General features: G+C 28.3%; 1 pseudogene; it reads left to right on the top strand.

Moving 5' to 3' along the window:
- Window positions 1-8,843: 8,843 nt before the first annotated feature.
- LOC132932816 (uncharacterized) lies at window positions 8,844-11,448 on the top strand (annotated as a pseudogene).
- Window positions 11,449-17,044: the final 5,596 nt, after the last annotated feature.

Below are 17,044 nucleotides of genomic sequence, written 5' to 3'. Positions count from 1 at the left end.
TATATGTATCAACGTGAGACGTGCACTTCAAGCTATACAATTTTAATTTTAATTATCTATCTTCACTTAATTAATATACTCACAACAACGTTGTTGCCACTGCTGTGTTCATTTTCTTGATTGACTGCTGGCCCGTCTTGAATTGTTCGTTGATTCCGGAGTCGCCTTGGTTGATCAGACCTCAACTGTTACCTCCGTGGAGCTGCTGACGTGGTGTAGCCGCTGCGTTGGTACTGGATCTCCGAAGTTGAATGTAGCCGCCTTGACTGCTAGACTCGCCTTTGGAAATTTAAATCCGCCGCTTCGACTGCTCGCCTCGTCTTTAACTCCTTGAACCTCCTTTTTCGACTGCGCCAGTGTAATATACTCGGGAGCTTGGTACCTACTATCGTAGTACTAATAGTAGATAAGTGGCTGCCAAGATATTATAGATGCAGGTTGCAGACACTTTATTTGATGTTGAAGTCGTGGTTGTTGAATAAATAAAAGACAGTTGTTGTTTATTGTGAATTTTATTATATTGTTCGATAATTTCCTAAGTCCAAAATAATGTTGTACAGAGTGGCGTGAAGGTGCTTGCACTAATGGGTGGTAGTACACGTCTGAAAACAGGCCGATTCGGGCTCCCTTATATATGAAGTTCCCCGTACCCCTTGCCTATAGATACTGTATCTCGGCTCACGGATGTGGTTTGTGTGAACATCGTTCCAGCCCACGCCTTTCATGACTTCCAGTATAATTCTGTGTATTCGGTTTGAGATAATCACTAATATTTTTTATATTGGATATCGTCACGTACAGCGTATAGCGTTGTAATCAAAATAATCATATAGTATATATTTTTATATTTGAACATCTTCCGTACCCTTACCATAATTATGGTTCAGTGAGTTCCTAATATCTACCGTCTCTTCCCCAAGACATTAAAATGTAATATACAGAAAGAACCCTTACCTCCGTTTCTATTATCCGATGTATGCCGAATTACAGTATCTAAATTATAGTATAGTATAGTTATGTACCTGTGGGATTTGTTTTATTGTTAAGTAGTAACTTGCTTACTACAATATTATTATTATTCTTTGAAAAAGTTATATGAGTTTTAGGTACCAATCTTTGAATCTTTTGCAAGATTTAGCGCAATCTACTGATTAAAATTATCAATATTTTAAGATTGGGCAACGATTTTATAAATTTATTAATAGTGTTATCAATATTTGGTAATCGTCAATCGATAAGACCTTAGATCATATACACGGACTAAGATAGTACTATCTTAGTCCGTGATCATATACGATCTAAGGATAAAACGAAGTATTCTTATCTGTCATTCTTATCATCAGTTATTCTAAAACCAGAATCTCGGTACTCGGTAGATGTATTGAACGGGTCGAATGTAGGTACAAAATGGAACGAGAAAAAATAATCGGGTGGAATCGTTCCTGATCGTTCCTCTGTCGGACTCGTTCATTTGGAACGATTCGTTCACGAACGACCCATCACTACTGAAGAGCTCTTGTCCTGGGCTTCTATATATATGATTGTGTCCTTTGGAGTGGGTGGTTCATGAGACAGAGTTCAGGTCTCGTATTTGGCATACTGGTCGACTCGTATCCTGCGTATGGGCGTTGGCTTTCCAGGAAAGATACGTATGTGACGGCACCTTCTATAGTTTAATTGTTTTCTCTACGATTTTGCAACGACCTCCGCATGTTATACTATACTAATTGCCTTATTAGTTATAGTGTCAAATATTATTAGAAACGTGCGGCGCGCTGTACATAGTTAATATATGATTAATTAATACGTGGGTACGTAACATATGCAAACCAATCTGGTTTGTATATATCATCTGTGCCCGATCCAGTTTTTTTACTTGCTCTCATTTTTGAGGCCAATTTTTGAAAAGTCGACATCAAGGAATCTTTTTTTTTCTTCAAGTCCGTGACTGAAAATTTGACACTTAGGTTGTCTGAAATGGTTTTCCATGAGTCTTGAATGCTATTCCGATTTTTATGTCGAGGATCACTCGAGTTCCATATGGAAGGTTCCTTTTCATATAACTCCAAAAATTCAATTACAAGATCATTTGACCAATCCATTTTAAATAAAGTAAAAATATAAAATAAAAAAAAATGTAAATACAAATTTGTATTTTGGCGCGTTCAATACACACGGGCCGTGGGATTACTGTTGATCATATGACGAGCCGCGCAACATTTCCTTTGACGCGTGTTACAGAAACCGACAATGATCGGGAACGGCCGTGCCGCGCCGCGCTATTCCATGCCGCGCCACGCCCCACCAATCCCACGGCGCGTTCATAGTACCGCGCTATACCAAGCTACGCGCCTCGCGCCGCGCCACGCGCCGTGGGAGCCCGGCTTTAGGCTAGGAAAGTCTTGTGTTTAATTAATAAAAAATAATCGTAAAAAGCAAAAAAGAATAAAAAAAAAAAACTAGGTTTAATTCTTTTATGTATAGGTGCCATTATTAGAGGAGTATAATTTACCTAAATAAATATAAATTAAAGATTTCTTTTTTAATTAATATATGAATATTATAAACTATAGATATATATCACAAATGTTCAATAAACAATTTAAGAACCAATATTAATAAAAAAAATATTTACCTATGTATAGGTATTGTGCAATTATACAATCTGTAGGTATATAATGTATTAATTATTATTAATTATACTATTTATACTAAACTAGTAACAACTACTAATAGTTTAAACCGTATAGGTAAAAATAATAAAACTTACCTTGTTATATAATATAATATAATATAAATGTAATATATTATATCAATTTACAATCATCGATGTATCAATTCATAAAAATATATTAATACTGTCGTCTATCACATATTAGTATTTACAATGCAGTAACCATTGAATATCGATATCACTATACAATTATCATTTTTTTGATTTATTCGGTAAAATAGTTAACTAATTTCTAAAATTAGATTTTTTCTGAATATTTTTATCAATAGTATAGGCAATAATCACGGACCGAGATTATACTATAATATATATAATATTTACTACATATTATCTTAGTTCGTAGCAATAATCCAGCTATTTAGTCAGTGGTTCTTAACATTTTTCTAAATTACAAATTACAAAAATATTAAATAAAATGCAATTTTTTTTTCATAACATTAAAATATTAAAATAATATTTTGCCACACCTGAAACATGCCGCCTCCGGGCATATGCCTGCCCGTGCCCCCCCTAAATTCGGCCCTGGTAGTACGTAATACGTATACTATTTACGTCTACTTATACCTATATATATACCTATATAAATATAAAACAATAGTGAAGATTGGACATTTACCTATGAAAGTTTACTTGAATAATATTATGTTTAAAGCTTATGGATTTGTCTTCAAAGTTAAAATTCTATAGGTAATATAAACATCATTTTGTTTTTCGTAATTTCGTTTCTGTGTAATTAATAAAAATTCTTTATTATTTCACAGTTTCAAATATTTAAAAAATGTCATAGTTAATTATTAAACGAATGATTCCCCTCGTCAGGCTTTGCGTTAAGAGTGATTTTTTAAGCATGATCACACTATTTATTTACTTAAATTGTTTATATGCGATATGTGTGTACATAATTATACAAATTCTGATTTTTAGAACTTTTAAATATACTTGAAGATTTTCGAATACTTTTTTATACCATCTAAGGATGATTGTTTGATTTCGAGTATAACTTCAATCAGTAATAATATTATCAATACCGTTATCATACAGTCCATATCAAGTTTATGTTGTTCGTAGTGTGCTCGAAAGCAAATGCGCTCATTAAAATGTATATTTACTTAAGAAAAAATAAAGGTTTTCGAGTAAAGTAAATTCCGTGGTTTTCATTTTAAATACTTTATTCCTGCCTACGGTTTTCAACCGTAAAACATTGCGAAAGATAACAATGATGTTGTTACAATACAAACTTATGTTTTTCAAATAGGACTCTTTTTTTACTTTTATTATTCAGCAGATATTTTTTTTGTTAACTTTGATGCATATAAATCAAAATTCGAACTAGTAGTTTTTGAGTTATAGGTGTACTGATGATAATATGTATACGGAAATTATCCAAGTAGATTTGGGGCTTAGATGATTTGAAAATGTTAGTACCCATATAGCAATTTGTAGACATTGATATTTAATACATATCCAAATCGTATATAATTTTGGATGTTTAAAATGGTATATTCATATGAGATATTTGCAATAATTAATAGCAAATATTGTAATATTGATATCATTGAGATATATTTAGAATATCTTAGTTTAAATATATGAAAATAGATATTTTTGCGTTATCAATAGTCTAACATGTGTAGGATATTTATTTATAGTTATACTCATAATATCCAACTATCAATATTTGTATTTAAATATTAATAATATGTATGATGAATATCTATTAATGATTATCAATAATACGATAAATTAGTAATATTTATAGGTTGTAATAAGTTCAATATCAACTGTATATTTAATGATGGATACTGCTGCAATATATGTTCTTAAATATCTACCTAGCTATTATAATATTATATTATTTACTATATAAAACTTACAACATTATGTTTAATGTAGTATCCAAATTATCTAATTCATATATTATATAAAATAGTTAAATAATTAATTATGATTATTATTTATTATGGTGCTAATTTTTAGTAATTAGGTATGTATAATATAAACTATTATACTTAATTCATTGTAGGTACCAATAGTTGTATACATACACTTTTAACTAATTATAAATCTAGCTAGGTAGGTATCATCTTTCATGCATAAATTTAATTTGAAAAATGTCAAGTTTATTTTTTATTATTACCTAATTGATTCTTGAAAATTGATAAAATTGGTAGACACTGTCCTAGTGTATTAGAGTATTAGACTATAATATTGTAGTGTTGTAGTATTGCATACTACAATATAGTATTATCATTGTATTATATACTATTATTCTAATAGGTATCATAATGTATGATAAATTATACTAAACATTGTAATCACTAATCATCTAGTTTTAATTTTAATTATGTTAAATCTATGATAGTTTAGTTTAGAGACTAAAACACAAAACAATTACATTATAATAGTGTTAATATTATAATTTTATACAAATGTATATTATTATTGCAGTACTGAGAATAAAATAAAAAGGTACTTACACATATATTTATAAGTGTATAAGATTTAAATTATAATTAGCTGCATGTTTAACTGTACATTGTACAACTAAAACTTTTAGAAAAATAATAATATGAATATGAAATAATAAACCATGTAAGTATATTGCTTCTCACACTATTCTTACTGTACCTATATAATTGTTATGTACTGACTGACATTCAAATTGTTGTATCCAACATTAAAGTATATAATAATAATTAATAACTAATAATGATCAGCTGATTGAGTTTGAGCATTAACTTCAAGCACGAACTTTTATTTTTTTAAATTATAATATTCTTTAACTATACATCGCTGTTCAATTTATTATTACAATAAACATTTATGTTATGCCAAATTAAGTATATTAATATAATAATAATTATTAATGCTTATTAGTTATTACTCATTATTTAGTTCATGTTATTAGTACTAACTAATAATAGTACCTAAATAATAGTAATTTCTCATAATAATGAATCTTGTAATAAGTAGTTATTTACAAATACTATATATACGACGTCGTAGGTACATTATATAGTATTATAGTATTTGTTATTTATTATCATCATTAACACTTATCGGTTTTTATTTTTTAGTTCCCGCTAGAACGCATAAATGCATAACGCATATTTTGTGCTTCTATACCATAGACCTGATAATATATCTATGTTCTATACAATAGAATATAAAATATAGTTTATACCTTAGATCATATGTATATGATCTAAGGTTTATACCATTATTCTGTGATACTAGTGATAAGAGTGTCTGGGAGTTGTTCTTCAGAGATAACTCAGAGATAATATTTTTTGGTTATGTTTCATAATTTCATATTATTTGAGTGTCATTGTTACCGTTACGCGCCTTTCGCTGTTTCGCACCACGAATCATAAATCTCGATGCATTATGTCCGCGTTCAACTAACAAGACTTACGAATCACGATTCTTTGAAATATTTTATTTAAGCACGTTTCACGGTCTTTAAAAATTAAATAAGGTAAGTATCAATTCTCATCACATATTTATTTTCAAATAAGTTAGAAGGTTGCTCGTTTTATATATTGCATATCTAAACAAATTATTATTAATATTATATTTTATGGTAACATGTTTCGAGAAAATAATTCTAGTACGTCTACCAAGCGTAGAAGATTACGAAACGAACTTGATTTTATTCATAATTTGTCGCAAAACGTTTCATCCTATTCACCTATTGTTCAAGACCACCCCATATCTAATGTTAGTGTACCATACGAGTTGAATAATATTGATTGCATTTCATCTCAAGACACTGTGACTAGTATTTGTAGTAATAACCTTAATGTATGTACTATATCCGACGAAACTAATGTGAATAGTGAACAACACTATTTTGAGTCATTTCCGTCAGACAAAAGTGATTATGAAAGTGATAGCAGTGATGAGAATGATTTTTGTAGTAGAGAAGAGCCACCTATAACGCATGCTTTAATTAAATGGGCAATTGAACATAATGTACCAAATAATAGCTTTGACAACCTTCTTAAAATTTTAAAAACTCATAAATGTTTTAGTGAATTTCCTGTTACTTGTAGGACTTTATTTAAAACACATTCAGAAGTTTCCTATGAAAACCCCGTTGAAGTGAAACAAGTTTTTCCTGGTATATATTATCATTTTGGTGTTGCTTATAATATTAAAAAACATTTAGATCAAGATTTTTCTGATGATACTATTAGATTGGTTATAGGAGTAGATGGCTTGCCACTATCCAAAAGCTCTGGAAGTTGTTTTTGGCCAATTTTGGGGTATATTAGACAAAATAAAGATCAATCAGTATTTCCTATTGGCATATATTGGGGCAACCGTAAACCAGACAACAGTAATGATTTTATGAAGGATTTTGTAGATGAAATAACTTATTTAATTCAAAATGGGATTGATTTAGACAATAAAACACTAACAGTTGCAGAACATAAAAATCTTGCCATTGACTCATTTTGTTGTGATACACCAGCTAAAGCTTTTTCTACTTTTAACGAAGAGTCACACAGGTTTCTTTTCTTGTACTAGATGTACAGTTTAAAGGTAAATACCTACATAAACGTGCATGTTTCTCAGATTTGGAATGTTCTAAACGTAACCACAACGATTTTGTTCATCAAATTCAACGACAGTATCATTCTGCAGATGGTAAAATTAGTGAAATACTAAATATCCCAGGTTTAGATGTTGTTAAACAATTTAGTATTGACTACATGCATGCTGTGTGTCTTGGTGCTATGAAAAAACTACTTATGTTGTGGAAAGGTGATAAAATTGCTCGTGTTGATTTAAATAATCAAAAATTTAATACTCGTGTTATAAAACAAATTTCTGAAAGACTTATAACATTAAAAAAACAAATACCTTGTGATTTTGTACGTAAACCTAGGTCATTAGATGAATTAGCTAGATGGAAGGCGACAGAGTTGAGATTATTTCTTTTATATGTTGGACCTATAGCAATTTATTCAATTGTTCCTAATACAATTTACCAACATTTTCTATCTTTAAATATTGCTATGACTATATATTTGAGTCCAGATTATAACCATTTATCACAGTATGCAAAATTATTTATGCATGATTTTGTGAAAAAATTTGGGTTTTATATATGGTGAACATTTTATATCTCACAACATACATGCATTGATTCATTTACATGAAGACTACGAGAGTTACGGTTCTCTTGATAATGTTAGTTGTTTCAAATTTGAGAATTACATGAGTACGTTGAAAAAAATGGTTCGTAAAAACGACAAACCTCTCCAGCAGGTAGTCAAAAGATGTGAGGAACGTAATGCATCGTTATCTTTTACAACAAATTTGTCAAAACCCAATAATATTTTTATAACATATGAAAATATACATTTAGATGGACCACTAATAGATGGGACATCATCACCACAGTACAAAGTTTTAATTTTAGAAAAAATGAAAATAAAAATAAATTCTGATGCAGATTCTTATGTTGGTTTAAAAATAAATGGTGTCTTAAATATCATTAAAGTAGTCAATATTTGTTATAGCAAAATCCTAAAAACACAGATTGTACTTGGTAGAAAATTCCAAAATTTAGAAAATTTTTTTGATAAACCTTTAAAAAGTGAACAAATTGGAGTATATAAAGTAAGTGATTTTTCAAAACAAATGTATATTTGGAAAATTGAAAATATAATGATAAAATACCTTATTTTATCAACTGAAGATTTAAACTTTAAAGTAGCTTATCCTATTATTCATTTTACAAATTAGAATCCTATTACAGTAGGTTAACACATATTGTATATAATTATTTATGTTCTATTCTATTTGTAATTGTTTACTTCCCATTATATTAACTTAACAGTAGGCTGGTTTTATTATAATATGTCTTTGGGTAGATATATTTTTGTTTTGTTTTTATAGTGTATAGTTATGTGAAAAGTGGGCGTATAGTTTTTATTTTTAACTATATTATTTTAATTAAAACGCATTAGTATAAAAAAAAAAAAAAAGTATGATTATTTGTAATTATTTTTACATTTGAATTGCGTTTACTTTTAGGTATCTGCAACAGCATATATTTTTTGTAATAACAAACCAACAAAATAATATTATTATGGCCATGCAGTGGACTGTAGTACATTTTCATAACGACAATTCTATTGAGCCTGTTCCTTCATACTGGGTTAAACAAAGAAGGAACTTTCTGTGTTTGGCCTAATAATAGTAATAATGCTAATAAGCTACGATTGAACAGAGCAAAACCAAATATATTTGACTTCACCTCATACAGCTGCAGAATACTATCAAAAAATATCGGTAAACTATTGTAATATAATAATAGACAACAATATTAAATTCACAAACATTAAAGTGCAGATAATTTTTATAACATAATATATTTTTATAATTTTTAGTATCTTTTGATAAAGCTCAAGAAATGGCAGAAAAACGTTTGTATCCATCGGATGCTTCTGATGTGGATAATGAATCATTCAAAACCAAACATAACAAAACATTACCTATACATTTCAAACCATCTGCTACCGGTATTATTATATCAAACTCAATAAACAATTAACTAAGAGTACTTAAAAAAATATTTGATCCTATTATTTCTGTTTTGTCAATAGAAACATCAGTAAAAAGAAAACGTACAACTAATCTTTTTGATATTAGTAAAAAACAATCAGACGATGAAAATTCAGAATTATGTTAGTAATGCAGCGTAATTATATTTAAGTTTGTGAAAAAGTTTAATTTGATTAAAAATGTTATCTATTCTACTAATATGTTTTATTTTACAGCATCTAATGATGACACAATTGCTGACAAAGATTATGTTATACCAACTGCTAATTCAAACTTAAATAGCAATTATATTTTTGAAGAATCCGATAATGTAGAGCATAATACTAATTATTCCTTAGTTGGTGGTATGTACCTATTATTTTATTTATTTAATTTTTGTGTATATTTTAATGTTGTACATACAATTTATAAATATGTTGATGTTACCTCTTTATATTATTTATAGGCTCGAAAAATAATTGTAAGCTTTTTCAACAAAAGCCACCTGAAAAAACAAATAGTTCTTTGACATTACTTTCACAGCCATCGTGCAGCAACTCTCCGCCGATACATGCTGTAGGTAAAGAATTCATTATTTACAAAAATAAATAATTGTCTTCAAATCGTTAATGTAAGAAATCAACATAAGTTATAAATATAATATACTACAAATTTTTATTTTGAATTCAAATTTCAACAACTAATTATAAAATAAATTGAACTACCTGTATATAAATAATTGGACTTATAGAAAGTGTATTGTGATTATTTTTTCCTACTTATGTATACTGTACAATCGTTTTTGTAATCTATATAGATTTGAAAAATGTTAATGATGTCCAACTACATAGCACACATCATGATCAAAATTCAATTGCTACTTCCCCATATCATAGTTTGCAGCCATTGCCTGTAAGCTCTCCATCGATACATACTGCGGGTAAGAGTTTATTACAATAATAATACTACTAGACAATTTAATAACTCCACTAAATTAATTGTTGGTACATTTATCATAATATAAATGTGAGGTTCTTAATCCATACTTAATTTTTTTTTAATAGGTTTTGAAAAAACAGTTTTGAATTATTTGGCCTATCTAAAAATGGAGGTAACAAGAATAAGTGATAAGCAGCAAAATATAGAGCAAATGTTGTTAGATATAAAATCATCATCAAAAATCTCAGGAAGTGCACAAGATGGATTCATTAATAATAACGAAGTTGATTATTTCATATCAAGTTGGCCAATTTTAGATAACGAAGGACTTAATAATTTAGAAGACAAAATACAAACTGACAAACATTTTAAAAAAACAAGTTGTATGTGATCCATCCCTCTGTATTTAACTACACACAATGTAATCTTTATAAATATTCTTCATTTAATAGGTATGCGAACTAGCTAGAATTGGCGGAAAATCTTTAAAAAATATGATTTATAAGATAATGAAAAAAGTTTTTGATGATAGATTGTTAATGCAGTATACCTATTATGGTTTAAGGAACAAAAACAATTTTTCATTGTTGTCTATTAACAAATCAATCTTTGGTAAGATTATAATTTATGATATTAAACAAATATTTTTTATTCTATTAATTGCTTAAATAATTTATATTTGCTAATTATTATAATGATATTCAAACCTAAAATGGGAAAGAACAAACAGTAATTCCCTGTTTTGAAAACTACTTGACATTTTTCCTTAACTTAATTAGGTATTATGATTATTATTATTTAGTATATTTCACTTGCCATCTTTTATGAAGAATTTATAATTTTTTGATTTATTTTGTTGACATAATAATTTAACAATACCTAACCTATACATATAATGATAAATATGTATCAAAAATGGATTTTTAATAGTAATTAAAATTATTATGGTGGTGACAGTTAAATAAATGTCTGCCAACTGTATATTAGTTGCTTCTTGAAAATCTTAATTTGATCAAAAATGGTAAAAGGCAATTTTGAAAAAGTACTTTAAATATAACCATTATTAATAAGTATTATACACTTATCATTAAATGTGTTAATATTATAATATAGAAGCTGTAAAAAAGTCCAAGTATAATGCTTCTAATGACGATGAAATTATAACTTCAATTGCTAAATGGCTAACAAGTGCAAAAGGAAGAATTGAGGGTAAATAATATATTTAGGTTTGTTATATTGTCATTCTTATTTTAAAAAATTAACTGTTTTCAAAGGTCACTATATAAACTGTAGTTTTTTTTTATATATTATACTTAACTATTATATACATCTATTAAATATAAAAAATTTTGTTATATTAAGTTTTTTTTTATATTTATATTCTTATAAAAATTTTCACCAAAATGTCAAGTAAATTTTGTATTTCATTATGGGGCCCCCTTAAAAAACTGATCCTTGGGCCTTTGGTGTGCCACGGCGACACTGTAGTTAACCATCCAGGTAATATTATATATATAAACATATACAAATTGTAATTTTAGGGTATAAGACATTTTAAATTTTTAACATAATATACAATATTTATTTTATTTTTAATATAATATTATATCATAGACCTATTATCTTAGTTTATATATACATGTGTATTATATACATTTTTATACAATAATATAATAATTCTTATTTAGTCAATCCCCGGTATAATACTAATGAGATATTTTATCCGCAATTTTTGCGACACTGTTCGTACCTACAATATTCGTACAAAATATAAATGGCTTAAATTATTGTATGCGTACGATAACTATCGAACTATTGTCGAATCTGTTATTTCGAGTTATCCAATCCGTTATTACGAGTTGTCGAATCCGTTATTACGAGTTATAATCTATAACATCTATTTTCCCAAATGGTTTGAAAAATAAAGAAAATTTTAGATTCTGAGCGAAGTAATGAATGTATTGGTTTTACAATGAGTATGTCAGTATGTGTGTTTTTTTTATATTTTTTATTTGTTTATTTTTGTTTCTATCATCAGTACTCATCACCGTTTGGGATAGTAGAACTCTAAAACAAATGATCGTAAATACAGGACATTTTCACTGAATGGTTATATCTTTTCTATACTTAATACAATTTTAGGTGCGTTACATTAGCACCACCATATTCGAAAATCATAAAATAAATTCTACTGACAATAATTGTTATTCCATTTGTACACATTTGTAATCCAAATTTCAATATTTGTACACCAACCCCAAAACTTCTAAAATCCTACACAATTTAGTATCCATACAATATTATAATAAATTCTTCAAAATGTAAATATTGAATATATTAAATGCTAATATAACTTCTTATACATAAATCCATATCGATTAACGACAGCTTTATAAAAAAAAAATCTTTTTTTTTTTTAATAACACTAGGTAATTTAAATGATTATATATATATTTTTAGTATTAACAAACTATTGAATTTTTACGAACATTTTGATTTAATAATCTCTACATGACTACTATTGCAAGAAAATAGTATTTCGGTCGCCCAATTTTATGTAGGTACCTACTAATAGTATCTACGTAAATAATAATAATTATTATTGAATATAAGTGGCCTGCACGTGACTCATTTTAGTATGACGAATATAATGACGACAATATGCAAATTATTTTGTGTTAGGAATTCATAATTTTTTTTTTTACTTTTAAATCTAAGTTTTCAAAATGTAACACAAGATTCCTCATAAGTATGTCTACCTTTATAAAAAAAAAATGTCTACAAGAAATTCATATTACATTTTTATGAGCGTTTGAAGTTTATATTCTTACAACGTTGGATATTTAATACAAGGCTCCCAATACATCGTTACAATAGCAGTTGAACAATATTAAAAATACATAGGCAACATTTTATTTTTATAGGCATTTAAAGTTCAACATTTGTCAACATTTATCAAAATCTCGAACACTATTATCAATCATTAGAATTAAAAAATTATAAATTATTCAGTTTTTATAACTGAGGATTGAAAATGTAAAACAAAGATTCTCATAAATAGTTCATTCTGTAATCAAAAAATCTAAAAAATAAATTAATACAGTTATTTTGTACAGACATTTTATATTCAAATGTAGATTAAATTACATATTAAAACCCATAATAACGATTTTGGTGAATTTGTTATAACTTAAAAATATTATTCATGGATAGGTATATGAAACTTTTAGAGTATATTGTTATATTTTATACACACAATGAAATTTCTAAATGTAATATTTTGGTCAATATGTATTGTACTTATTATTATCATTATTATTATTCAGGCCATGAAGTGCAAAAAAAAATGAACTAATTTACGGACTTGTTTTCGTAGAGAATTAAACGTCAAAAAAAAACACAAAATCAGGACAAGCTGCAACCAAGAGGCGTAAATATGTGTACTTTGAAAAATTATTTTTTTTACTTCTTTGTATGGAAAATCGGCGAACGGAAGGTAACCTGGAACCAAATGGTTCTCATGAAGACGAAGACGACAATAACGACCCTGGCCCTACCACTCAACACCTATTCCTCATAGGAAAAAGAGGACTAATGTATCGAAAGCAGACGAGTTGGACGAAGCATTGATAAAAGCATTAAATCAGCCGGTTGATGAAGATACAAATTTTCCTTTATCTCTTGTCCCATCACTCCAGAAATTAAACTCAGAAGAGAAACTCGATGCTAAAATTGGTATTCTTAACATTTTTAAACAAATAACACTAGCAAGGCGTTTTGAGACAAGTTCTCAATCAACAAGTAGCTACAATGTCTTACAGCGACCGTTTTCTTATCCTGTATATCATACAGAGAGTAACATCATGCCACCACCATAAATATCTCAGCATTCAAATTATACGTCCAGTTTTGCCACAACACACGGTCTGCCTACGTTCCAAGACATTCAAAATACTCCATCGCCAGAAAATTCTAATGATACAGTTCGTTCCCATTTTTCTAATTTTTCAGATGATACGGAAATATATGACTTATAAACAATGTAATAATATTATTCATTTATTTTTCAATATACTTAGTTTTGTGGTTTTTAACTTTAATAAAAGAGATTTAATAATTTTTCTGGTTTATCTTACCGTATCGTAACACTCAATCTTTCCTCCACAGTGTAGTAACCCGTCACTCTCACCTGATTGGTTACTGCACACTTCTTTTATGACGAAGGCACGTACACGTCGGTACTCTGGATCGGAAGACGATAGTGAGTTTGGATATAATAATACGTTAACACAATTATAATTTATGAAACCTTTGTTTATTACACAATTTTATATATTTAATTTACTACTTAAAAATTTGTCGGTAGAATGTTAATTCCGCCGGAGAGTAATTATGTTTTACACTATGACTGGGGATTAAGTACTTTAGCGTGGGCGGCGATGCGGCTGATACTAGTCCGCGACCCACAAGTACTGAAAGCTGGGATAACTACTTCTAAAGACTTTGTGAAACAGGGCCCCTATTTATATGAGACATGCCAGGAAAGAAGGAAAAGCTATTGACGTCATAGGAATGGCGTGATGCGTAGTTGATCGGCACCATCCAATGAGGTGTCGGCGTTAGTGGCCTATTCACACAGAAAAAAATATTTGGTTGCAGTAACCATAGAAATGGTTACTGTAACCATTAATTAATGTAGCTATACAGACAACATTTTAGCATAGTTGGGAATACCAAATGAAGAATGTTGGAATGATTGTGTTGCGACAACATAAATATTATGGTTAAATTATCAACTATATATTATGGTTGTCCTAGCATAATAATTAGGTTAGGTGTATTATTTTGTAGGGTCTCATATAGTGTATCTAACCATACAAAATAGTTACAGCTACATTGTACTATGGTTCTCCTAACATAATAATTAGGTTAGTTATATTATTTTATAGGGCCCCATATAGTGTATCTAACCATACAAAATAGTTACAGCTACAATGTATTATGGTTCTCCTAACATAATAATTAGGTTAGTTCTATTATTTTATAGGGTCTCATATAGTGTATCTAACAATACAAAATAGTTACAGCTTCAATATATTATGGTTGTCCTGACATAGTTATTATGTTGGTGGTTATTTTATTTTTATTATTATTAATATTATGTATCGGTAGAGGTGTAGTTTATGCACAACATAATATTCTGAAGACTATAGGTAGTATTATGCACCTACAGATGTTTCAGAATCAACAGGGACTAAGTCACCTATCATTACACCTAAATGCCGGCTAAAACACAACATTTCAATAGCAGACATTTTAAATTTTTTTTTTTTTTCAAAACATCAATGGAAATTAACTGGTTTATTTTGAATTTCAAGAGCACCATAATTATAACACTGAATGCGATTGTTTAAAGTTTCTAAAGAAAAATATTTAAAATTTAGAATAAATTCATATAATATATTAGAAATATCGTACGAACATACACCTTCCAAAACGTCGTGCATTAAATCTACAGAATAATTATAAACTGCATGAAACCCATTAATTTGATTCCATACACATGCCTCTCTAATGCCTGTTGCAGATACATTATCAGTTAACAAGTCTTGTAAATAATTTTCCTCATCTCTTAATTTACTGTTGTTACAAATTACTGAATAGTTACAATCAAATTTAGAACATTTACAGAACCGACATGGAAAATTTGCCATGAAACTCTCACTAAATCCTAAAATTGAATGTATACCCAAATTGTCACCAAGAATTAAGGCTAAACAGAAGAATACAGTTATACTTTTATTTTCAATAGTTAAATTTATACCGTTACTTTGTAAATAGTTAATTTCGGCAATTAATTGGTTAAAAATAATTTTGTTCCTAAATGTTTTCTTGTCATTAGCGTTAAAAAGTTGGGCAAGAAAAATATAGTTTAAGCATGAACTAAATTCTAGAGGGAATCATGATCCAAAATACACATAAACAGCTCCTATTTTTTTTTCCCAGCATGAGATCCAAGTGGGTTAGCAGTCTCATACTCATCAAAATATAAAAAGAAAGGTATAACTATTTTGCCAGGATTATTACGGCATTTCTCCTTCCAAACTTCACTTTGTATATAGCTAGAAATAATGTCTTCACTCTCAGACATCAAATCATCAAAATATTTCAAAATAGTTTTTAAAACATTAGATTGTTCAAAAAAAACTTTAAAGACAGATCTTAATGAAATAAAACAAATATTTACATTAACAGTTTCAACCAAAATATTACCATCCTTCATAACTTCTTTATATTTACTGCCAATAGTAATTTCAATAGGTATTATATAAAGGCCCATATTTTCTAACAATTGCATACGCTTATAATACTCGGATTGTAGGTTTATAAAGGGATTACTAACTACATCAAACATTTCAGATATTTTGATTAGTGAATTACAATCATTTTCATGGTTTTTTAGACTATGTAAGACTTTAGTTTTTAATGTTTGTAAGCAATTTTCATTAAAAGAATTTACATCATTAATAAGCGTTTGAACTTTGTTTCTTGGTACAACTGATTCATCATACCATTTTGACATTAATGTTATTGCATCCCCTGTGACTATTTTTTTAAACTTAGCTACAGTTATTTCCTGATCATCAGCTATTTCAGAATGGTCATCTAGCACACTAAAACTTAAACTATTATCATTATTAGTATTAAGATTCAAATTCAATGGTACATTATATGGTGCAGCTATATTATCCAATGGTTGTTGATGAACAAAATTATGACCTTTACAGTGTTTACTAAATGAATCAAATAAAC

This window comes from Metopolophium dirhodum, chromosome 1, assembly GCF_019925205.1.
Source record: "Metopolophium dirhodum isolate CAU chromosome 1, ASM1992520v1, whole genome shotgun sequence".
Lineage (NCBI taxonomy): Eukaryota > Metazoa > Arthropoda > Insecta > Hemiptera > Aphididae > Metopolophium > Metopolophium dirhodum.
This window is presented reverse-complemented; position numbering and strand designations above follow the sequence as displayed.